Source organism: Protopterus annectens, chromosome 9.part0 (genome assembly GCF_019279795.1).
Source record: "Protopterus annectens isolate FY-2018-M chromosome 9.part0, PAN1.0, whole genome shotgun sequence".
Classification (NCBI taxonomy): Eukaryota; Metazoa; Chordata; order Ceratodontiformes; family Protopteridae; genus Protopterus; species Protopterus annectens.
In genome coordinates, this window is record NC_056743.1 from 1,097,327,209 (window position 1) to 1,097,354,266 (window position 27,058).

At 40.1% G+C, this 27,058-nt stretch overlaps 1 protein-coding gene and 1 long non-coding RNA gene across 6 annotated transcripts in view; one reads left to right on the forward strand and one right to left on the reverse strand.

Moving 5' to 3' along the window:
- LOC122811830 (homeobox protein Hox-D3-like) overlaps window positions 1–27,058 on the forward strand; it is a 1,090,053-nt gene that overhangs the window by 671,919 nt on the left and 391,076 nt on the right. The gene's annotated exons all lie outside the window — the stretch shown is intronic.
- The window catches only part of LOC122811837, a 627,052-nt gene that overhangs the window by 140,973 nt on the left and 459,021 nt on the right, over window positions 1–27,058 (reverse strand). For both annotated transcript variants that reach the window (XR_006366297.1, XR_006366296.1), the window contains exons 2-3: window positions 17,674–17,766; window positions 17,227–17,534 (exon numbers count right to left, since the gene is read on the reverse strand). This is a non-coding gene — a long non-coding RNA (uncharacterized LOC122811837). The remainder of the gene's footprint in view (window positions 1–17,226; window positions 17,535–17,673; window positions 17,767–27,058) is intronic.

A 27,058-nucleotide genomic window follows, 5' to 3' on the forward strand; every position in this document is an offset into this window, starting at 1 on the left:
AAACCCTGGTAGAATAGTCGTTATCAAGCCTAATTGGGTTTTGATTAAATTTTAATGGACTTTTCCTCCAGGCAGATTTTAGGACCAACTCCTTGTCCAAATAAGACAGAAACTTTATAACTATTGATCTGGGAGGAGTAGAGGAGGATGTTGACACTGGCTTTCCTAAAGCTCTATGAGCCCTTTCAATACCAAAGGGCAGACCCACCTTTAAATCTAAAATCTCTGGAATTCAGGTATTCAGGAAATAAATGATATCTTCTCCTTCAGCCCTCTCAGGGATGCCAGAAATCCTTATATTTGACCTTCTCTCCCTGTTCTCCACGTTATCCACTTTATTGAGAAGCCAAATGTTTTGTTTGATGAGACAATCTTTCTGGCTTTCTTCTTCCTTCAGTGTTCCATCAAGATCATTTAGGGATGCTTCTAAATGTGTTATTCTGGATTGAGGCTGCTGTATAGGTTCATTGAGAGAATCTGTTTGTTTCTGACAATTTTCCTTGAGGTTTTGTAAATTCTCCTTAAAATCATCCATTTTTAGTGAGAGGTCTTGTAGAGAAGATGTTACAAGCTGCATTTCTTTTTTTAAAGCCATGTCAGAATGAGAAGTCTTCGAAGTCCCCATCTCCTCAAATGATATATTCTCCTTATAATTTGACAGGAAAAAACTTGCCTAAGTTCACCAAAGTTACTAATAATATAGTTTATACTTTCATGTATCAATTCTAAGTATTTTACTAAAATAAAATGTTATTTCCATAGTTTCATGGAGCTCGGAGAAACTGCTGCTATCAGTTGGCCATCTTGGCTCTGCCCCGTTATTTACATATCTTGATGAGAACAAACCCCATTCTTAAATCAGGGCATAATAAAAGTTCATTAAATCAGTATTGCCTCAGTTTTTGATGTTAGCCAAGAGTGCTTTTTTCAGCATCTACAATGCACCCAGAATTGTATCCTTCCACATTTCATATGCTGTTACATATATTGGTAGTATATTTAAGCATGACTTTAAATTGTTTTTATTAATCCTGTTGCACATTCTACTACTGGCACTGTCCGAGGATCTTTACTCCATAGTGCACTCTGCATATGCTTCCAAATATTTTCTTGTGTACTGGACAAGTGCTTCCTTAGTTTTATTCTGGATTTCTGCATGCCCTTAAACCATACCTCTCAACCTGGAAACATCATAAATCTGGACAAGGCCCATGAAAAATAGGTACAAATCTGTATGCTAATTAACATATAATTTGCATACATAAGTACATAACACCACCCACTCCAATGGAATTGTGGGATACCAACTTTCAAATGCAAACTGAAGAACAGACAGCCAAAATATGGCACCAGAGTCCCCCTGAAGCCATTCCACTGTCCCATTACCTGGCTATTGCACCCCATTTACCATAAACACTAATGTGAGCATACTGCTTTACTTCTACAATGATTATTTGGATTTTATTTTTACATTTTGCAGCACAACAATGCACAAACACTAACAGACATCTGCTAAACAAAGCAATACTGTCTCACAATGAAAATAGACTTGGCATTAAAACTTCTCTGCCCTTGAAACTCACATTCATTGAAACAGCATTGAAACCCACACCAAATCCAAAGAAAATGCATCTGGTTAGTGGTGGATAAAGATTACCTTTGAGCTGTTTTCAAATCACTGGCCCCTTGCACACAAAACAAGAAACATACACGTGCTCTTTTCTTTGATACACCTTCCTGACTTTATTACATTATATTCCTTGTATAATACAACATATTTGTTAGACAGAGCACATTTTAAATTTATTGTTTGAACATTTTTCAGTAGGCTGTACTGTAGGCAATGAAACAAAATGTACAAACCAATAATGATGAAACTACCCAATTCAAAACATTTCCATCATAAAAGTCTACTTCCACGCCCACACTATAAATAGAATGACAGCAGTGTAAGCCATAGGCATCTTGCACAGCTTTTCTCACTTATTTTCAATTTCATTTTTTTGGGGGGGGGGGGACAAAAGGTCATAAACCAGGAACACATTTTAAACATTGCTTGTATAATTTTGTAAAGTTGCTGAAATAAAATGTTGCGTTACTACCATGCATTTCGCTGGCAAGTCTTGAACTCAGGACCCTATGCCCTACAGTCAGAGCAACATACCACTATGCAAAATCAGCAGCTTCCTGAAAAATAGGAAGACTGAAACTTAATGGCTGTCATTTAGTGAATTTATTTCTCACTTCTCACCATAGCTCTCAACCTATTAGCAAAAAAAAAACCTGGACAAAGCCGATAATGGGGGAATACAAATTCAGTTCTCACTTCTCACCATAGCTCTCAACCAATTAGCACAAAAAACCTGGACAAACGAAGCCAATAATGGGGGAATACAAATTCAGTTCTCACTTCTCACCATAGCTCTCAACTCTTAGCACAGAAAACCTGGATAAAGCTCACAAGTGTTGGTGGCTAGGGACTTACCAGGGACGCAGTTTAAACATTGCTTGTATAATTTTGTAAAGGTGCTAGAATAAAATGTGTTATCACCATGCATTTCACTGGCATGTCTTGAACCCAGGACCCTATGTACTACAGTAAGAGCAACATACCACTATGCGAAATCAGCAGCTTCCAAAAAATAGGAAGACTGAAACTTAAAGGCTATCATTTAGTGAATTAATTTCTCACTTCTCACCACAGCTCTCAACCTCTTAGCACAAAAAACCTGGGCAAAGCTCACAAGTGGTGGTGACTAGGGATTTTAGGCTCTTTTTACCCTGTACCCAAGGTACAGGGTTTGAGCCTGAGTTCCTCTAGCCACCAGGTGTGTTAATGGAGGGCATTTTCACACACACACACACACACACACACACACACTACAGAGTTAGTTTCCTTACTTGGAGTTTTTAGCTGCAGAATTGCTGTTCCCGCTTGTCTCCTTAGAGTCTTCAGTTGCAGAATTGCCGATGTTCATCGTGCATACAGCTGCAGTCATAACAGATGGGTTATCCTGCCGTCAGGCGGGTCCTCGGTCGGCCGAATTCCAAAGTCTAGGTCCAGCGTCGGTTGTCGTCGCTTCTTCCCTGACGTCAGTGTGGCAGGGGTATAAAAGAGCCAGCCGACGCCATCTTCTTCAGTCTTTCTTGCCGCGCGGTGCCCGAAGCAGAAGCAGTTCGCAAGTGCCGGTAGGCCAGCTCCTGAGATTTACGAAAATATTTCAGCCAAAGTCTTCTTGAAAGCTAATTACCCCGTTGGGGAAACTTTTCTTGCCTCAGACCGATGTCAGACAAAGTTAATAATTGCATTTCATGTGGGAAGCAAATACCGCATAAGGATTTCCACTCTTTCTGTATTCCTTGCTTAGGCCCAGACCACGACGTCTCGGCCTGCCGTTTTTGTGCTAGATTCAACAAATGCACTATTAAGCGTCGGGCGGAGTTCGCCCTTCACTATTTTGGTAAAAAATTTAATTATATTATGTCGTCGGATACTCCGACTCCAGTTTTGAGTAAAAGACGCAAAGATAAGGACCAACATACGAGGTCCGCGACTTCTACTGACACCACGCTAAGGCCGACTACCAGTTCTCCGGTTCTCAGCGAGGTGCCTACGCAGCCCCTGAGTACCGATGACACTTCGTTACCGGTGTCTTCAGTACCCGAGGTCGCAGGCTCCTCGGTCCCCATTCCGACTACAGATACCGACGCCACTCTTGGCGGGGAAACTCAGAGTTTAGACAGGCCTGCCATTTCTCAAGGTGTCTTCAGGCCTTCCTCCCTTTCTATTAAGGCTTTCACAAAATCTAAAGCAGCCATGAAAACTAAAAAACAAGGACCTCAGACCCCCTCTCAAGGCCCCATGCCTAAAAAACAGATGCTCAAAATGGCTGAGGATTTGATTACTCTTATCAGGGGTTCTCAACCCCCCTCGGACAAAAGGCCCAGATTAGAGGAAGACTACCCTTCCTAAGATCAAGCCTCTATTACCTCTGAACATTCTGAGGACCAGGACTACATATATTCTCCTTTTGAAGACTCTGATGCAGAGGAGTCTATTCCCTCGGTCTCCCCCCCCCCTGAGGACTACTCTTTTGGGGAAACCCTACATACTTTGAGGGAACACTTTCACTGGGAAGGCCAAGATTACTCAGATTCCAAGAAAAGGCTCAGGGATTTTCTCTTGCTCCCCCAGCATAGGCCTCTGGCTATCCCTCCTGTCTTAGATATATTAGATGATGTGTACACAGAAGCCAGCCTCAACCCAGATTCTTTACCTCCAGCTCCTGTTAAACCAGACAGGTATTACCGGGTTCCTGATTCACACCAGTTTCTATACAAAAGCCATACTGCTGACCCAGAAACTATTTCACAGGGTCCCAAGGGAATTAAGGCCTCTACTGCTAAAAACCCATTACCTTCAGAGAGAGATTCCAGAGCTTTAGAAAGGTGGGGGAAAAAGGTGTGTACCTCTGCCACTTTAACCATGAGGGCATTAAACTGTCAGTTTCATATGTTAAAGTATCAACAGTTTTTGTTATCTCAGTTGAAAAGCAAAATGACACAACCAGAACAACCAGATTTAAAAGAGTTGCAGGATTTGTTGCATAGTGCAGAGCAAGTGGGTAAACATACCTTGCAGTGTGGTTTTGATGCTTTAGAGGCCTCATGTAGAGCTGCTGTTACAGGGTCTGTCATACGTAGACATGCTTGGCTCAAAGAGCAAGCCTTACCAGATCATGTCAAAGCTAAATTACTAGATGCACCTCTTCAAAAAGATGTATTGTTTGGTGTTAAAGCTGAGGAGGTACTAAAGAAAATGGAGGAAAAGGCGAGATCAATGCAAACAGTGAAAGATTTCCTGCAGGTACAACCTCCACGTTTCAGCAGAAACTGGCCTTCAAAAAATTGGTCCTTTCCAGCCACGGACAGACCTCAAACAGGCAGATACAGGCGCCCGAGGGGTAGAGGGCAATCTCAAGGATCATTCAGAGCCAGACAATGGCAAGCACCAACCCCAAGAGGTGGAGAAGATAGATCACAGTCATTCAGAAAGCAGACACAATGACTTTCCCCTTTACCTGCCAAGCAAAGCTTTAATGGCAGCACCTTTAGGCGGAAAACTGGCATTATTCTCAAAAATTGGCATATTGTCACAAAAGACAAATGGATTCTGGACATTATAGACAGAGGCTACAGATTCCACTTTCACACCCTTCCAAAAATGAGAGGCATGCCAGACCTGCCACAAAATCAAAGGGCAGAGACACAAAAACAAATTTCAGCTCTCATGGACATGAAAGCTATTCAAGAGGTACCTGCAAAAGAACAAGGTCAAGGGTTTTATTCCAGACTATTCCTGGTACCAAGGAAAGACAAAGATTGGAGACCTATTTTAGACCTATCCATCCTAAACACATATTTACAGGTACCAAAATTCAAGATGCTCACATTACAGCAGCTTCTTCCCATGCTGGGCAAGGAGTCTTGGCTGGTAACACTGGACCTCAAGGAGGCATTCCTGCATGTCCCTATCAGACAAGATTGCAGAAGATACCTCAGATTTCTTGCAGGTTCAACCCATTATCAATTCTCTGCATTGCCCTTTGGCTTATCTACTGCGCCCAGAATGTTTACGAAATGCCTGGCATCAGTAATTGCCTTCTGCAGACTTCAAGGAATACAAATATATCCATATCTGGACGACTGCCTGATCCAAGCGGACAGCAAGGACATACTTCTGAAACACCTGGCGTTTGTAATAAAACTGTTGAACTTTCTGGGATACACAGTCAACAAAAAGAAATCAAAACTAATACCCTCTCAAAAAATAATTTTCCTGGGTGCCAGCTTGAATACAAACACCCAGATGGCCTACCTCACGCCAGACAAACAAGGGCAACTATCTCAATACTTCAGCAAAATGGCAACCTTCACCAGGCTGACTGCAAGGAAAGTCCTGCAGGCTCTGGGATTCATGGCATCTTGCATCCTGCTGATCCCATGTGCAAAGCTGCATATGAGGAAATTTCAATGGTACCTAAAAAACTTATGGTCTCAACACAGCCACAGTTTGGAAACAATTATACCACTCATTCCATGTCTTCAAAAGGAATTTCTGTGGTGGGCTCAAGCATGCCAAAGAAACATAGGTCTCCCTTTCTGCATACCTCAAGCAACTTAAATCATCACAACAGACGCCTCGGACTATGCCTGGGGGGCACACATGACAGATCAGTGCATTCAGGGAAAATGGTCCCAAAAAGAGGAACACCTACACATCAACCAAAAGGAAATGCTAGCAGTGCAAAATGCTATTATGGCCTTCAAAGACCTCCTGCATCCAGGCCAGCTATTGATAAGGACAGACAACACCACAGTGATGTGGTACATAAACAAACAGGGGGGAACTCATTCATACCCCCTGTGCAGACTAGCCATGACCCTATGGAACACAGCTCTGGAATTGCAAATCCAACTTCAGGCACAATTCCTGCCAGGGAAGGAAAACACACTGGCAGACAGCCTAAGCAGAAATATGACAGATCCACACGAATGGAAGTTGCATCCTCAAGTTTTCGCAAAGATAACTCAGGCATGGGGACAGCCAGACATAGATCTCTTTGCTACCCACAGAAATTACCAATTGAAAAAATTTTGCTCAAGGACCTATCATCCACAGGCCTGGAAAGTGGACGCACTTTCTTTCAATTGGACAACATTGACAGTCTATGCCTTTCCGCCTCTCCCTCTGCTGCCCAAAGTTCTATTAAAAGCCAGAGCAGAGAGGCCGAAAATGATTCTCATTGTTCCAGACTGGCCAAGACAACACTGGTATCCACTCCTGAAGAGCCTGACGCATTCCCCACCATGGATCCTACCTCTAGTGCCTCTTCTGTTGTTCCAGCACAACTTCAAAACTCTTCACAGCCAGCTCCAAACCCTAAATCTAGCTGCATGGAGAATCCCTTGATTTCCCAACAGACCCTCCTCTCCAAGGAGGTGCAGGATGTCATCTTGGAGGCCAGAAGACCTTCTACTAGAAAAGCCTACTCCGCCAAATGAAAACAGTTTTGTGCCTGGAATCAGAAAAAGGGCCAGAATCCTTGGGTAATAAATTTACCTCAAATTTTACAGTACCTAGCTGAGATGTTAAACAGTGGACTTTCCTTCTCCTCCATCAAAATCCACGCTTCAGCCATTTCTGCACAATACAACACAGATCCTCCTTTATTCTCTCATCCTCTCATCCTCTCATAAGACAGTTCCTCAGAGGGGCTAAGAATATAAAACCCCCAAGGAAACCACCAATCCCTGCTTGGGACCTCAACTTCATATTGGAAAAGCTGACCCTTCCTCCATTTAAGCCAGCTGCTTCAACAGAACTACAATACTTGTCATGGAAAACAGCCTTCCTTCTGGCTATCACCTCAGCACGCAGGGTTTCGGAACTACAGGCCCTCATGGCTGTGCAACCTTTCATCATTTTCCATCAGGACAGAGTTTCCTTACGAACCAACCCTACCTTTATGCCAAAGGTAGTATCCAGTGTAGCCTTGAATCAGACTATCCACTTACCTACCTTTTACCCTAACCCACAAAACAAAGGGGAAAGTCTACTGCATTCCTTGGACATTCACAGACAACTTCGTTATTATTTGGACAGGACAAAGCCATTCAGGAAATCCGAGCAACTCTTTGTGTCCTATGCTACAGGTGCTCAAGGAAAGGCTATCTCCAAACAGACAATCTCAAAATGGATAGCCCACTGCATACGCTTTTGTTACTCATTTCATGGAAAAGCTGTGCCTTCAAGCATCAGATCCCACCCCACAAGGGCCACAGCTACCTCTGCAGCTTTCCTCAGGGGGGTTCCTACCAAGGACATTTTGGAAGCAGCCACTTGGAGTTCAGTGCACACTTTCTCCAAACACTATCACCTTCCACTTCACTCTAAATCTAGAGTGGGATTTGCCACAGCTGTCTTGCAGGGCATCCTTGCTCCTCCTAGTTCCACTTAGTGCCTGCCACCCCTACTTAGCTTTGGGATTCTTCCCATCTGTTATGACTGCAGCTGTATGCACGATGAACATAGTACAGTTTTGTACCTACCATAAATGTAGATGTTCGAGTGCTCATACAGCTGCAGTCCAGGTTTCCCTCCCTCCATCCCCTCTTAGGACAGGCCTTATGACAAACATCTTCTCATACAACCTATTTGGGGTATTCCTTTATGGTGTATTTGCTTGCAACTACTGTTTTTTGATTATTCTATATTGCATGATTACATAAGTTTATGTTTTGCCTTCCTTCTGGGGGCACCTGACATCTGGGGCAAGAAAAACTGAAGAAGATGGCGTAGGCTGGCTCTTTTATACCCCTGCCACACTGACGTCAGGGAAGAAGCGACGACAACCGACGCTGGACCTAGACTTTGGAATTCGGCCGACCGAGGACCCGCCTGACGGCAGGATAACCCATCTGTTATGACTGCAGCTGTATGAGCACTCGAACATCTACATTTATGGTAGGTACAAAACTGTACTTTCCCACTCATCTCTTATTTGGAGTCCCAGCTGCAGAACCCTTCATTTGAACCCCAAAACTCAGTAAAATACAAATAATTCGGCACGGTTGGGAGGTATGCCTTAAACCTCTATGACAGATAAAGCATATCCTAGGAAGTTTGGCCCTCATTACACCAAGCTTATGTAGATATCTGAGTTGCTTTGTCACAGTGTAATGTCATGTTCTTAAGATGATATGAGATCTTCCGAATATCGATGGAGGTTAAAATGTGTGTTACAAGTGAATGAGGTAGGAGTAGCAGAATGTAGCTCTGAAGGGGGCAAGCTGTACACCAGGGTGAAATTTATAGGTAATAAACATTACAACACTTGTTTATCACTGGTTCATGTTTTTGCTTGCAGGCATATATGGAGGTAACTTCAGGACAGATAAAATTGATGATGTCCAACAATTCTATAATTCTACTTAAATGATATTCACTAACAATAAGACCTTCAGATATTCAGTTACTTTGATGTAACCCAATTTCTCAGAAAGCAAACTGACCAAAAAATAAGATGGTCAAGTCACTTCTTATGTTTTGTCTTTTAGGGGGACAGGTCCCTTCCCATAACTTGATGCAGAGATCCTGTCCTAATACACGTAATATATAATCAGGCTCAAAACTGCTACACCTTAGCAAAATAATTAAACTGTGAATGCGGGTATCACATTTGATTAAATTGTATTTTAGAGAAGTGATTCGAGCACTTGTTTGTGATACACCTGTTAGGGTACCATTCTACGGCACTATTCATATTGTGTGTCTCCTTCTGCCAATGCAAATATCCAACAGTTACATTACCAGGCACCTTGGCACCTCTCTCTACATCAACATTATATTACCAGGCAACCTAGTACCTCTCTGCACAACAACATTATATTGCCAGACACCCTGACACAACTCTACACAACAATGAAGTTACATCACCAGCCACCACAGCCTCTTGCCTATGCAATAACATTACATTACCTGGAACCCCAGCACCTCTCCACACAATAGTGTTACATTATCAGGCCCCCTTGGACCCCTCTCTACATAACATTACTTTACAATGCACCTAGCACCTCTCTGTACAACAGTAAGCATCCCTTCTTTCTACACAGAGTTATATTATCAGGCACTGAAGCTTCACATTTCATAGTGCACTGCGACCGATGTGCTACTTTAATTATATGAATTTGTTTAAGGACAGCAAGTACAGGTGTTTCAGCTACACATCAGTCTTGCCTTTTCTGCCATATTTTTTATATATTATTTCCTGAATAAAGAAAGCCATGCTGAGTACTTTCAAAAGTGCAATGATTATAGGCACGTAAAGAGTGATAAACTCATAACATTGCTTCAATGTTTTTGTTTTCTCATGTACAAAAATATTGTAAGCCACTATAAGCCACCATATAGGTGACTTGCAGTGTGTGAATTTGTGCTTTTTGTAGTGTATGTGTTCATTTTTTATTTTGCACAACTCCAGCTCCAAAGTCCACTAGAAAGCTTACTATTTTAACATCTGAATGATACAGCCTATTATTTCCCAATGTTTTAAAAATTCAGATATGTTATAGTATACAGTCTATATATTTGGCAGAATAACAAAAGTGTATCCTGTATCCCATCAGACAAAAAACATGGTACAGAGATATGCAGAGAAACATTCTAGTTATTCTTTCATTACTTTTTTCATTTTTAATTAGCAGTACTTGTTTATGTGCTCATAGGTTCATAGGTAGGTACTAGGCTATTGGCCCAAGGGCCTACGTAAGCCTAGCCAACAAGGTTCCCTGGCTTATACCACCCAAGAAAGTTATTTTCCTGTGCCACTGTCAAGCAGAGACACAAAAGTGATCCCCGGGGTGTATTTCCTATTTCCATCCACTCATCAAGATTTTTCTTGAAGACTGCTAATGAAGAACTTTGCTTGACTTAGATGGGTAGCCTGTTCCAGAGTATGGGAAGTTTGTGGGATAGGAATCTATCCCTCCAGCATGTCCTGTTTATTGTGGTGACAAGGTTTAGGTCCCTAGAGCATGTAGCTCGGAGGGATTGGGATTTCTTTAGGTGTAACAAGTCCAACAGCACTGGGTTTGACATAGCTTTATATGTAAGTAGGCGATATGCTATGGAGTAAAGCTGGAGTTTTTTGAGGCGGTCAGTGTAGGGCATTTGTTTGAGTCCAGTAATCCTCTTTGTGAGGTACTTCTGTGGCCTTTCCAGCTGCTGCAGATGTCTTGTGAGGTACATTCCAAAAGGGGCATTGTACTCTGTAATGGGTCTAATGAGTGATGAGTAGAGGGGAACGATAACCTCTTTTTTCCTGGATGAGAACCCTTTTATGATGAGGTGTGCCACATAGAAGGACTTCCTGACTACTGTAGCGATGTGACTATCAAAGGAGAGACTGCTGTCCACCTGGGTCCCAAGGTCTCTTATCACGCATTCAGTGTTAAGTAGATTGCTGCCTATGTGGTAATTCATGGGTACAGAGTTTTTACCAAAGAGGGTGACACTGCACTTTTTGGCATTGAGCTTGAGGCCATGGCTCTGACACCAGTCATCTGTCTCAGCAAGGCCCTTCTGTATGATGTCTACATCATTTGGGGACTTGACTATAGCTCCTAGTTTGCAGTCATCTGCGAACTTCATTAGCCAGAGGCCTTCTGTGTTAGCCTGTACTGCAGAGAAGTAGATACCAAACAGGAGAGGTCCCAGGATGGAACCCTGTGGTACTCCACTTGTCACTGGTTTGAGGTCAGATTTGGAGTCTGCAACTTTTACAGTGTGGGTTCTGTCAGTGAGCCAGTTGGCAACCCATCTTGTGACGTAGGGATTTATACCTAGTTTATTGAGTTTAGCTATAATTCCAGAATGGGGGATGGTGTCGAAAGCCTTGCCGAAGTCAAGATAGGCTGTGTGAACCACCTTACCCTCATCTACGGCTTTGGTGATTGCCTCAAAGAAGTCGATCAGGTTCAGGAGCCATGATCTGCCTTTCACAAACCCGAACTGGGTGGGATCCAGAGTTTGGAGGTTATAAATGTCTTTGTTTATGACTTCCATGATGATACATTCCATGGCCTTGCAGACCAGGTTCATCAGGCTAATAGGTCGATAGTTCCTGGAATCAGTGGTGGCTCCCCCTTTGTGGAGTGGAATAACTGTTGCTGTGTGCCATTCAGTGGGCACAAAGCCTAATGTGAGGCTATTATTGAACATGGTGCTTAAGTGGGGAGACAGTTCGTTTTGAAGTCCGTGTAAAACACAGCCTGGGATGTTGTCTGGTCCCATGCTTGCTGTATTTTTAGCTTTAGAGAGTGCAGATTTCACCTGCATAGTTGTGATTACAGGGACTCTGCATTCTTCCTGTATAGATATGGGCCCTTTAGGGGGTGAGGGGGGGGTGAAGTTAGCACTGAACCTATCTGCCAGGATGTTGACAATATCAGTTGATTCTGTAATTTTTGTGCATTTGTGCTGCAACTCAGAGCAGATCTGGGTGTTGCCATTGAGATTCTTGACATAGCTATAGAATGCTTTGTGGTTGTCCTTGAAATTAGTGGCGATTTTGTTTTCGTAGCTAGCTTTGGAGGATCTTTTAAGGGATCTCAGCTTCTTACTGAGGCTGACCAGGGAGCTCCTCCACTCATGGGATTTTACTCTCTTTTGCAACAGTTTCTTCCTTCTGTTGTACAGTTTGTTTATGGCAGGGGACCACCAGATTGGCTTCCTTTTTTTGGAGGATAGCGTCTTGGTTCAGTTTGGGATAGCACAATTAATACACACATGTAAGTGCTTATAGAGTGCATTTGTGTAGGAGTGTAGGATCCAGCAGTTGTAACTGTATTGTCCATCTGCATGGGTGTCATGAAGTTCACCACTTCTGTCTTAAGAAGCATGAAGTTGGCTTTGGAGAAATTTTTTACTGTGGTTTCCTTAATGGGGGTGGGGGGATGTGGATATCAAGGGTGATTAGCTTATGGTCGGATCGGACCAACGAGGAGTTGACTTCAGGTGTGGAACACCGGTCACTCATGTTGGTAATGACTAGGTCTAGGATATTGCTGCCCCTGGTGGGGATGTGGATAAGTTGATCTAGGGCATTGGAGTTTATGAATTCCAGAAAGCGTTGCGCCAAGGAGTTGGTGCACGAGTAGTTTTCCCAGTTAATGGTGGGGTAGTTGAAGTCACCCATTATTAGGGTGTTTGGTTGAACCCTAATATTTTCCAGTACATTAAGAAAAAAGGAGTGGGAATCCTGGGGCATGGTGGGGGTTCTGTAGCAAGCTACAATTTGGATTGCAGTTTTTCCCAGTGTTAGTTGGATTTGGATAACCTCGGATGCATTATGCTGAGCAACTAGCCTGGAGGTGTGGATATCCTTAATGAATATGGACACACCTCCACCTTTGGTGTTTCGGTCCAGGTTACATGGCTGAAAAGTGTGGTATGAGTTATTGCCTGGTAGTGCAGGGGTGCTCTCTGGAGCCTTGAACCAGGTCTCAGTCACTGCACAGATATTGATGTTCTCCATTTTAAGGAGTGCCTTGAGTGAGTGCATTTTGAGATTTAGACTTCTAGCATTGAGTAGCATTACCCTCAGTTTTTGCTTGCCTGTTCCTGTTATGGTGGTGAATTTGTTATTTGAACCCTGCCTAAAAAAGGCACTATAGGGGCAGCAAGATCCTTAGCCAGTATCCGGAATCCCCAGGGGGTACAGGTGCAGGCCATCTGTGGCAAAGCATCGTGGTCTGTCGACCATGTCATCCCAAGCAGACAGATACTGGATCCCCTTAGAATGACACCAGAAGCTTAGCCAATTGTTGAAGTCAATCATTTTGTCCTTCTACTGTGGTATCATTCTGGGCGATGGTAGAATGCTACTCAGGGCTAGGGTCATACCTGCCTGGGCTACAAGATCAGAGAGCTCTTCCATATCTCTTTTCATGTAGTCCAGGGAGGTGCATCTCAGGTCATTCACACCAACAAGGACAATGACAGAGTCATATTTGTACTTGTTGTGGAGTGACCTGAGTGTGTGGGGAATGTGGCAGATCCTGGCATCTGACAGGCAGCTGACAGTAACCTTCTCCTTGTTTAGCCTGGTGAGTGGGACATCAGTGTGCCTGACTACAGAGTCACCTATGACTAGTGTGTTGGGTACATTGTTTTGCCTTATTGGCTGTGTTTGAGTGGCACACTCAATCTGTGGGCTATGTGTCATTTGGGTTGTGTTAGGGGATGGATGTTGCTTGCATTTCTGCTTTGGAGGTCTCTGTTGCTTAGGCAGATTATTATTGAGAGCCTCCGTGAATGTTTTTGTGTTTCTATGTGTGGATTTTGGTGGTGTAGACTTAGTGAGACTATGTGATGAGTGTGGTGCAAATGTTTACCTTCTCCTCATGACTGTCAAGTTCAGTCGTGGTTGGAGAGAGCTTTACCTCCAGTTTGGCTAGATAAGTGCATCTCTCACAGGTTGTAGTGTTGGGTGGTAGGAGGAGAGGATTGTCTGTGTACATGAGGCAATTTCTACATTACCTCAAGATGCCCAGATTCATCAGATAGACAGGAGAGAACACTGGGAGCTGACCCTTGGACATGCCTGAATAAAAAACTATTTTCCTCTAGATAAGTGAGGAAAGTGAGTACAAGAGCTGTTTTTCTCTAAGCCAGTGAGAAAAGTAAGTACAAAAACGGTTTTCCTCTAGGTAATGAGGAAGATTGAATGCTATAGTAATTAGTAGCTTATTTAGTGCTTACAGGTTCTGAACAAGTGCTGAGCATGAATAAGCAAATTTAAGTGCTAAAACTAAGAATCTGTATCTGCACTAGACAAGTTACAGGACAGAAACAAATGCAAATGCAGGCTTTCAAATCAGAAAGTTGAGAGAGATGGAAGATTGACCAAACGGCCAATAACTACAATTTCTGGGCCAGAACCAGTCCTTATGTGGTCGACAGGTTACCTAGTGCTTACCACTCCCACTGATAAGCAAGAAGGCTTCCCTCCAACATAGAAAGGCTTGTGGGGCTCAGAAGCTTACAAACAGTCCTGGATACAGCAAATCTGTATCTGGAACACTAGTTACAGGAACGGTAGGAAACAGGCTTACAGTTTTTTTTTTTTTTTTTTTTACAGAAAAGTAGCAAAAGCAGTAGTAAAAAACAATTCGCAAGCTAGCACACGAGTATGTAGCAATATTAGACCACACACAGTTTGAAAAATGCAATTAAATTAAAAAGGACTAAAAGCAAGTGCAGAAAGTGTTTATTAGGTAGAATGTGGTAAAGAGATGGGACTGGAGGAGTGTCCTAGATCAAATCTACAGTGGGGCGGGCAACTGCAAAAGCCACCAAATTTAAACTGCAAACCAAAAACAGGGGGGGGGGGAGGGGGGGTGCGGAAAACACTTTCAGCAGAGATCTGAGCAACAACTAACAGTACAAACTTTAAAACCAAAAAAAATATACTCAGCTCTGTATATTTGCAGTGTTCCACGTTTTATATATATTGCACTTTGACTTAAATATGACACCTGAATATAACCTATTGCCAGTTACATTTTAAATACTATTAAAAGATCATCCTTGGGATTCAGAAAGGTTTAGTATGATGCAGATTTCTAAATTCAGAAGGTTAGCACATCATGCTAAGCCTTTTAAACTCAGAGATTACTCTACTGCTGAGGTTTTCCACTATTTCCTTGTAGGGGCCTCAGCATAGACAATGATATTACTGGCAATGCCTCATGTTAATGCAGCAGTCTAGGGGAGTGGCTAATTCTAATTAACTATTTACTGTCCACAGAAAATGTTCATGGCTCCTTATTTGCTTGTCTGAGGGACTAAGAAAATCAAATGAGTAAAATTTCACACTAGGAGATGCCATTAGCATCGTCACCTATCCATTTTTTTTCAACTATCTAGAAATCAAACTGATTGCCCAGTATTCCAGAAAACACTGTAGAAACTCTGGTATTCTGTTTCCAAAAAAGAAACAGACTAATGGAGTTTGTTAAATTGGCAGATTTACTATGCTGCTTTACAGAAAAACAGTAAATCGGTAGAGAAAAGCATCACAAATGGAAAAAAGGGGAGTTCCTTCCCACCTGACATGACAATGACATCACAAAATGGGTGGAAAGTGGGCAGGAAGAGGTGAGGAGATGGGTGAGGTCATGGGAGGTGCAAGGGGTATAGCCTTGGTCCAGTTTTGGCCATAAGAACATGAAAGTCACCTATTCATTCATATGGGAATACTCATGGTACAGGTAAGTTCAGAGAAGATGTTGGGGTAGGGGTGTCTGCCTATGTAGTTGCACTTGAGGGGTTACGTAGAGAATCACTAGTCTGGTTATTAGTGTGTGCACTAGGGTCCGCATAAGGTTGAATGTGTGAGTGTTTCCGAAGAGAAGAGAGTGTGGAGGGGTTATTTGTGGATGAATGGATTTGTGTGCCTTGGGAGAATGTCTGGCAGTGGGTGCATGGGCATCATTCTGAATGTGTGTGTGTGGGCGACTGTAAGGAGAGTTACTTTGCTATCATGATGCCTGAGTTGCTCGGGAGAACACTAGTGCAGTCAGGTTTGACAGCAGAGTGTTCCATTCAGAAATATGGTAATGAGCTGATAATGAGGTCTTGTTATTCCTAACTGTGAGTCAGGTTTTCACAGCATCATGCTTATTGACCAACTGTCATTGGGCAATTAGCAAGAGCAGTGAGTAATTTCTATCCAATAGATGCTTTACTGGTATTTATGTAACATTTGCACCCCAGCCTTATATTATACCACTGCAGAAAATACAGTTAAACTTTGTGAAAGTTAGTTTGATAACCTCACTAACAAAATGTCTTTCATCTATCCATTTTTTGATAACCCACTTTATACTTTACACTGTCACCATGACACTGGACTCTTTCCAAGTAGCCAATGGACACAAGGCTTTGAATTTTGCCTAGACATGGTGACAATCTTTTGCACAATACATAAGCACACTCACTTTCCAATTAGTTGCATTTCTACTGCCAATTTGTATGACTGCCAGTCATCCCACTAAATGCCATTGGGATGTGGGAGGAAAATGGGATTCCTAGGAAAAAAGAGGGCATCCAAACTGGATACAGAAGGCACCCCTGTGAAGAATTGAAATGGAGAACCTCAAAATGTTATTTTATATGCATTTAGTTTGGTTCATCATTTCCATAATGCAGATTTTGTAGCAATCATTATACACCTACTAAATTAGAAATATAATAACCAGGTGAGTCATTTTTTTCTGAAATATAAAATGCTTCAGACAAATATGACCACTGAATTTCAAAAATAGTAGTTTTACGAAAATTATCAAAACATTCATAAAGTAAATGAATATTTTGTGTAAAAAAAAAATCAAGTATTTTTCTTTTCTCTGAGTATTGGTGATTGTAGAGATGATTATAATGAGTCAGTCATAACCAGTTCACCACCACGTCAGTATAAGGAACATATAAGACATGCATCAGTTACTGATTATATGTCATAACCTCATCAGCCCACATGTGCACTGTCATTAATCCATTCCACATCTTAGGATATGTCATAGATGTAGAGGATGGCATCAGAACCCAGACTGATGGATATTTTGGTAAGTAAGAGCCATAAACTGGATTCAAACCCTGATTACCTGTGCTCTTTCTCCAAACTCACTGCAATTACATCTTGTGCCACAGACATAGGTAAAGTTTCCTCCCCTTTGTATAACAGAGGATGGCTTCAGTCCATTGACATCTGGGTCCAGCACACTTCTTGGTCCATTCTGCTGTCCCTCTGCTGTAATAAGTAGCTGGGAGTTATGGAGCGCACAAACCACCAAATAGGGTCATGGAGGAGTCTTGCTCTGGTATAAAACATTTATTGTGAACAAATATTCATTTGTGACCTTCTGATTACCATTTTGTGTGGTCAAGTCTGGATATTCACTTTTTGGAATTCCTAGGAAAAAGGACATAGAGATACAAAGAGGACATACAAAGTCAGTACAGATGGTACAGAGACATGATGTCTCAGATATAAAGATCACATACTGAAACAGGAAAGTTTAACTGCATAGGCTATAAAAATAATGATTTACCTGTGAGAGATACTGTGCTTCCAGTAAATGCAGGCTTCAATACCATCTTGGTCAGCTGTGCATTGCATCCTGGTTTGTTTTATCTGGCTGCACCTGAAAAAAAGGTTACTTGACAATTCAAAGCAGAATTTTTTATTTGCAATTTAGCTCAGATAGTTAAGGCTATAGTCTACTAACCGTATTCATCTTCTTCCCTTCTCTCAATCAGCCTGTAAAACATATGATTCTGTGCAAACTACTTAACTAGATAGTGTGCTCCTAGCATAACCCTAGAAATAGGAACTTATAACTAAAGGGCTACTACATCCTGAGGTACACTGCAAAAGCAGAGTATACTCACTCCATCTTTAGTCAGATAATGTGCATATATGTAAACAAACTCACAAAGAAATCTAAAGTTTTTTAGTACTGTAATTGTTGGTACAAATCATATTATCTTATTTAATAAAAGACAATGTCAAATGAAGTGGTAGTCAAAGTTCATTTACCCAGAGGGTTTGGAACTTTGTGTAGATTTAATGCATTTCCAAATGCAATACAAAATATAACTTCTGTGGGAAAACCTGTTTTTACATATACATGTTTTTTTGCTTCCTTTTTGCATCATTTTCCATTTAATACACAAACAAAAATTCAAAAGATGTCTCTGTTCTAGTGCAGTGAATATGAATATTTAAGCTTTACTCCTATTAAAAAAGATGCATGTGATTTGCAGGCAGGAATATTTTTGACCAGATGCCATTTTCTCTAACGATACTGAATTAAAGTGTATTTAGCAAAGCACACGCAGGCAGCAGAGTTTTAGCAACACACCCACACAATGTAATATTGCTCAGTGCAAAAAATGGAAAACTGTATATCTGTAGCTTAAATAATGTACAGACTGATTATTTTAATTTTTAAAATATGTACACAGTTTTTTTTCAAATGACGCAATAGGTTTATAGACAACAGGGAAATGCATTATAAAAGAAAAGGAACACTTACTAACAAGATTATGTCAAATATTAAACAGTAAAGTCAGACAAATCGAACTAAAAACTACAAAATAAAGGGTTATTTATTGTATGCACTTATTATAAATATAGTCTACAACTCTGTGGTCATGACAAACAAAAGGTAACTCCAAATTTATACATGTATGTTAAGCCATAATAGCATCCTTTGCCTGAGCTTTTCATATTTGTTTGATAATGAATATATGTTACCATTTCTTACGTGTCTGCTGCATGAGTATTATAGCGGGTTAGCTATTAAATATTTATGATTAATAAGAACATATATCAAAGTTACATCATGCACTTATAATAAATGTAAAATTAATGGCATGATATGGCACAGTATATATTCACTTGTATTTTTCAAGTACATTAGCTATTTCAAAAGGTACAAATGCAAGGCGTTTGCTTTTGCTTCACACAAGACAATGAATACATTCTGAAATGTAATTTAAAAGATATATTTAACAATTATTATTATTTATTTTTATATATAACTTGTGTGAAATTAATATTTAGGAACAATTATTTTGCATTTTATTTCATTGTACTACAAAAAGCATCATAAAATCCAGCAAGGCCGCTTCAGTTTTGGTATCTATTATGAAATCCAATTCCATTTCTGAGTAGATGGCATTCTTTGGCACTATGGGAGACAGCTTTCCTGAAATTGTATAATTTCAATGAAATGTGGTTTACAGAGACTACAAATAATGATTTTAGAAATCTGCTCTTCACATTCATAAAATCATTACAGGCTCGGCCACTAATATAACTACCACGTGCAGGCAGGATGAATAAAAGTAGAACTTTGTTACATTAAGAACTGTTGTCTCAGCACATACTAGCTTTTTTAATTTTTCTATCTGCATGTAATACATGCCTTTAGCTATGTAACATGCCCTCTCTCAGACTGGATGTGTGCACATGTGAGTGAGAAGTAATTATACATGCGTATGTGTGTACTCATATGTGTATATATAGATGTGTGTGCGCGTGTACAAATACCCTGCACCTCCCCCAGGTCCACCTCAGTAGTCATAGTAAAATGTGCATCATGGAATGTGTGGCTGTGCATTGGGATGTACTAGTAAAACAAAAACTAAGTAAAACTAGTAAAACTAATGCTGTTAACAAAGTTTTGCTCTTGTTAAACATAATTTTTTGAGGGGAGTGACAAGTAATAGATACAGCAAAATTGTTAATGAAATTTAATTTACCCTGTATTTGGTCTAAAGTTCAAACCCAGACATGAGTGAACTAGTTTCACTAGTATGCATTTATAATGAACACATGTTAAAATTAGCAGAAACGTGATTGTTAATTGTGCAGCACACCTTCAAACGTCTTTGTAATCTTCTCAGGCCTTAGCTTTTTACTTTGATTTATAACTATCATATTACCCAGCATGCAGTGCAAAATGATGCAGCTGTTACAGTCCAGCAGTTTATGGTTTACACAGTCTAATGACAAGTAATACAGAATGATTTCTGCATGCTTTAAGACACACATCTGTATTACAGTTCTGATATCTTATGTGACTTGAATAAGTGCATCATCTTGTACCTTTCATGGTTTCATAAGACATAAACATCAAATAATTTTAGCTGAAGGTATTTAGTTACAAAAAGCAAAGCAAAGTCATGCACATTCAAGCCAGGGGATATACATTCAACATGCACTATTTTTTCTAAATCAGTGGCAATAAAATGTTCAATACTTGTTTACGGAAACTGTTAAAGCTTGGCTTATGGTATGCTTCAAAAGCAGTTGTTGCTGGTTCAAGCCATAGTGAATACTTAGTTCACTTAAGTATTAGAATGATCTTTACAATTACTCTATGAAAAAATTTGCTTCCTGTAAATTAAAGCATTCTAAAATTGGGGGCAGGTGCATCCATAATAAAAAAATATATTAGTGTTTCTTTCTCTTTCGGAGAGCTAGAACTTTGAGAGCTCATTTTGCTGACAAAATGCTTCCATAAATATTGAGCAGTCTTGGCAATGAGATCCTCTGACCCTGGCAACAAATATAATCCACTGAAATATATCTATCCTATTTATTAAATGATTCCAATGTTCACTTCATCATTCACGTGGACAGAAGGTAATTTATATGCCAGAGCTATCAGTCCTGATACATGGTCTCTCACTATAAAGTGTAACTATTGCTGTCATATTATGACACTGTTATATCAAGAACAATGACATTTTAAGTGCACTTTAGTTATGGGCAATTGGCAAGAATAAAAACAATGGCATTGATGAAGCCGTGTTGACTGATGTCTCCGAGTGTAAACATGGTGAGACTTTTTACTTCCTAAGCATCAGTTGCACGTCTAAAATAGAATGTCTGCTGTAGTAACAAATATACAAATACACTGTATTAGCATTATTGTGTTAGCGGTGGATTTCTGGGGTGCTCTTGGTGGGCAGCTGCAACCCAAAATGATTCACACTTAATGTGCAAATTCATTCCTGTAGTCTTGTGAAATGCTTTAAGAAACATGCTTAAGAACCAACCCTGTCATGTATGTCACACTTAAAAGTCAGTAGTTCTTAAACACATGAAGATTGGCTTGCAAAACATGTAGCTCTTCTGCCCGCTCTGTCTCTGTCCCTCTCTCTGTATCTCTCTCAAAGGTGCTGAGAGGTAGTCATTGCAGGTCAGTTTAGCTGACCACCTAAAAGCAATGCTGATCGAGTGACTCACCTATTACATCTCTTTATTTAGCTTCTCCATTCAGTTTGAACATTTGTTAGACAGCACTGAAGTGTATAGCATACCTTACGATAACAGTGAGCAGACCTGAAGATAAGGAGGATAGAACAGATGCTGATATCAGATAACACCTCTGTCTGGGGAGTGTTTTAACTCTTGCTCTCTTTCTCTCTCTGTCTCTCGCTGTGACACACACACACACACATACCTGTGCAGCTAAGAAAATTGCTTTCAAAACAAGAACAGCATATGGTTGAAACAAATATCTTAAACTGATATAATGTATATGAAATGAACAAGTACAATGTTTCTCCAGTATGAGTTCAGGCAAGATTAAAAATGAATTACACAGTTTATGACATTTGCCAATTTTAAGGATGTGTGTTGACAGATGGGGCAATCTTAAACAAAACTGTGGGAAATGGATGTTCATTCAATCACAGGAAGGCCTTTCACCTTAATGAGAGCAGAGAAAATCATGGTGCAGTATTTCCGTGTTAAGTTCTAAGACTGTTTTCATTAGTATAGGGGAAGTCAATTGCTTTCTGTAGCTAAGGGGGAGTTAATTATATGTTCTCAGCTGCTGGAGTTGCCTTCATGTCTTTGCTGTGAAATTAAGCATAGCAATTTGATTTCATCTGAATTGTGTGGATCAGTGACTCCAGGAATGATGCTGGCATTTACTGCTATGGTACAGTCTGGTAATTAATGACTTTTACGTAGTGCTGTGAATGTTGTATCCATGGTTTAAAATGCAAAAGGTATGAGTCAAACCTAAACTAGTGGCTCAGAGTCATTAGCCTGCATATTATTATTATTCCCTCTCAAATTAAAAAGCTTTGGTCAGTAATCAAGCAGGAAAGTTATTAAGCTGCAAGTTCTTATCTATAGCTTTGAAAAGCAGGATTAGTATATGTAAAGTGAAACTGATCCATTAAAATAATGTTTATTACAAAAACGTTTTTGTGAAACATATTACAGGTAAGTATACAGACATCCCATACTAGTTACACACACCACCAACCCCACCCAGATACGCATGTGAGCACACACACACTCTTGCATTTCTCAATCAACTCACCTGTCTTAGGTTTAGTGCTCAGTGCTTATTACAGATCAGTTTGCTTATAAAAAATTTGGTTGGCCAGATATAACTATTTTGTGCGTTGACAGGTAATGCATTCCTGAAATGTTCACCCATATTATGACCTTGTCATTCTCGTGTCCCCATCAGTGACTGCCATTCAAGTGTTTTTGATATCAGAAATTCTTCTGGCTGCTGTTTGCAGCTCCAGTGTCTGATCTGATAACAGATTGTGCAAATAAAATTGTGTTATTATTGATATTTATTATACTTGTCTGAAATTCATTTACTGTGGTTAACAACTGTCCTATTGATCTTGTGAGGCATTTACAGCCTTTACTAGCAGTCTCTGCCAGACAGCCATCAATGCACAGACTTTAATGGTGACGTGTTTTATGACAAGTTCATAACACTAATGTGTCTCTGACAGGTGAAAATATCTCATTCAGTTCCTCTTCCCTCAGCCAATAAAAATTGTTTTGAAAAATATTAGCTGATCTTCTTGCCATGTGATGAATACTTTGCATATTTGTATATTTGCACTGCTACACATGCAGCGCCAGTAAATTTCATGGGTGGTTTATGCAAATAATTATTCCCTTTATAGCATTCAGCACTTATATCAGGCTTTTCTTTTCTGCACTACATAAGGCAAAACATTTGTTTGACAAGTAGCAGCTTTTAGACATTAATATGCAGATAAAAAAAAAAAAAACATGAGCTGAACAATTTAAAAATAGTGGCTGTCTGGAGTTAGTAGGCCAAGCAGGGTGTTAGACATATAACATTGCCTTATATGAGATCAGATTAGGTGACACAATTAAGAATTATAGATTATCAAGTAATTATAGTTCAGCAAATAGACAAGGAAATGGTTAAGGCATTTGGGTCACTTGGTCCACAAGTTTAAGTTTCTTCTTGGACTGTACCAGTCTATTAGAATAAATTATTTCTTCATAAAATAAAATCATTAACTATTAACACACATTTATTTAATGTATTTATTTATTTATCTATCTGTCAGGAAAGAGGTCTACAGAGTACCTTTCATGTTATTCTAAAATCACAACAGAGCAAATACAAAACAGATGTTCTAGCCTTGATACGGCTTTGAAGAAGGTTATGTAACAAATCAAAAACTGATGTTCAACAGCACTTTTACGGAGTGCTGAACAATCAGAAGGAGCAAAACAACTTTTGCTAAATCTCACAGGTATTTTTTTTTTTTTTTGCAAGGCCCCCACCCCACCCCATACACACATATGGTGGACACCTCCTGCACTCCCCCAAACTTAAATACACCTCCTTACAGTGGAGAGAAAAAAGCCTCCACTGCTGGCAACTGTTGTTTGACTCCTTTACATTTGATTGTTCAATATAAAAGTGCTGTTGATTGAATAGCAGACACCTGAATCAAGGTTTTTGTGCATGTTGTTCTACCGTTACAATGAATACATGCAAATTACAGGAGAAGGCCTACATACAACAGCAGGCATTATGAAAAGGGGAGTGCATCAATGCATGAGATGACACTGAGCACGAAACTCAAGATTTAATCGCAATGAGGAGACCTTTGGCTACAGTCAACTATGTTGTATAAGGGTCAGAGGGCTTGTATAAGTCTTTACTTCACAAGTGCAAGGTACATAGTTTATTTTCACATTTGAAATGGAAATTGGATAAGCATAAAATAGCCTACAAATATAAAAAAGCAGTGTTTCAAATAATATAAAAAAGACTTCCTATAATTTGCCTCTTATTTTGTTTAGTCACACAATACCAGCTGGTAAAGACTGGAAGGGTTAGATCTCTTTTGACATTTTAAGATTTTTGAGTGTTCCATGTATGAAAACCATTGCATAATTTCTACAGCATACGTTGCAGACTTCGAGTGTGTCCTTAATACATCATAGTTTTGGCTGGCAATAATAAGATATAAATAACTGCAGACGTATTGAAGGACAGCATATCTTCTTATTCTAATTCCCTGCTTTTGTGCACAAATTGCAGATATGCATAAGTGCACAAGTCATAAATGTAACAGACAGTCTTGTAGTACAATGTGCAGAATAAAGACAACTGCTTTGTTGAAGTGTTTTCTATAAATAATACTTAGGTAGGGAAAAAAGGTAAAAATATAGTCTGCTCTTTTTACCTAAAGAAGATAAGGTTTTTAAGTATAAGGCAAAGTTCTTGTACAGAATTCCTACCTTCATGTATGATAAACCCACATATTGCCACTGACACTTAAATGTAATTCTGCTTATTCAGTGATAGTGTTTGAGTGAATTTAATTAGAGGGGTGACAGGACAGGTGACAATCAACAAATAATTTAGTGAATTTAGCTTTGTCAGAATTTATAAGATAATTCTACAATTTTTTGGTATTAGGTGGAAATTCGGCCACTGGGCTGACGTCATATTGCATGGGATTTTAAGTTAATCTGGATGTGAGCTGTCACATCAGAGAAGCAGCGAGGATTACCTGATTCTAAGTATTGAACTAAGGTATTAATTATTATTTTTATTTGTTTTATTTACAGGTTGTTGACCAGGCTGGTACCACTTTTCAGGGGAGATGTGAGGTAGTATTTATACTAACTAAGGAAAATTTGGTGAGGAAACAAGGACACTTCCCCTACTGTTTTTGATAAGTGTTGTGGGATCTTTTACATCAACCTGAGCTACCACACCAGCTCAGGCAGATGCAGATTGAATTTAACATCTTACCAAAAGGGTGGTACATACAAGAGTGCAGCACTCCATGGAAACATTAATCTTAACTTCCCATTGCAGGAATAGAACCTGCAGCTTTCTGCACGAAAGGCAAACGTGTTATCCACTGAGCTACTGAGACTGCTATTTATACTACTATTTCATGGAAAATCATGAGCACTGACAAACCAATTTGTGTTACCAGCTACAACCTCACTGCACCAATTCTATGCATTCTTTGATTTTGAATTGTAACTGACTGTAGTGACTCAGAAGCCAAAATATTGAATTGCATAAAAACGCCACATTGTGAGAGTAGCAGTGGATTTCCTGACACCTGGGTGCTATGATACTCAGTACCATATCAGGCATGATCAAATCCTTAGTATAACTACATATCACTGTGCTCTCCTGCTTAAATATCAATGAAATGCCAGATGAAAGAAGACTCTCTGAACTTCTGACATTGCCTTGTGGATAGCTCAAGTATGTTGGAACGGATCTCTGCCATTTGACTATAGTTTACATTCTGCAACAGCTGTTTTGCTCATGTCACCAGACAAGTGATATATTTCTGAGGCACTCTTTCTAAAACTAGAACAGAGACAAGAGATTAACAACAATTCAATGAAGTAAACCGCCACTTTGCAGCTCTTCAGTAATGTCACCCAATAAAGAGTTCAGACCAAGTTGTAGATTGTCTGGAATTATGACTGTCTGAGCTTCAATGTAGTTTTTAGTTGGTCATGAATCTAATTCTCATTTTGGTAACTTGGTCAATCTCACAGGAAGGTAATTGTTTAGCTGTTGTTTGTAGATATCAGCAATAACTTCAGAGTGAGTTAAATGGTTTGCTGTAACTCAGGCAACTTGATGTGAAATAAGAAAAACAAAACAAAACAAAAAAAAACAGGAAGACATTTGGATGTAGTCAAGACAAGAAAACCTGTACGGAGTTGAGATCAGGTATTTTTAATCAGATATGATACAGAGATACAGGCATGAACGCTGCTATAATATTGCATTTAGTTTCAAGGAGGTTCCTTGTATGTAGGATCAGCTGTCCTCCGTTTCCACATTTTTTTTCTATTGTACTCCAGTTTCCTTCTAGATCCCAAAGACATGTTTGTAGGTGAACTTTTTATCCTGTAAACTGCCTGCAGACTATAGGTAGGTATCCATATGTGTGTGTGTGTACATCCTACAATGGACTTGCATCTTGTTTAGGTCAGGTTGCCTCCCTTTCATTTATTGCTTGCCAAGATAGGTTTTGTAACACACAGTAGAATAAAGTGGGCATTGGAGAATGAAGGAATGTTTTGCATCACTGGTTACAAGTAACGTCATGCTGCAACATACTATGTAAGCAAACATGTTAAAATAAGCAATACAGTATTCAATGCATCAGTACATCTCGTCAAACAGAAGGCACACAATTAACTTCAATATAATTTTCCGGGACCAACCAGTCTGTACATCTAATATAAGGAACAATTCTAAGGAAGTTGTTTCTTTAACCACAAGTTCCACAACACCTCAGAATACATTTTTAACTTGTCTGCATTCTTATTCTTGTGGGGCAGTGCCACAACTAACCTGCTGTATGACTACTGTTGCCAGCCCATGCCACCATCCTCCCTTAATATCTACTACCAAATGGAAGACGTTAATAGTTCTGTGCCTTGCTGGATGGGACCCCTTGTCTAGACCCCAGCAGAACAGTGGGGCTCTACAATGTCTCAATCTGGAAAAAAATCTCAGCTCTAAACACCACTGGTTGGGGTCCTGATCCAGGTCAGGTTAAGTGCTGAACTACTTCTAGGTGGCTGGGAAGTTTAGAATCTAAGAGTGGTTGTCATATGCAGCT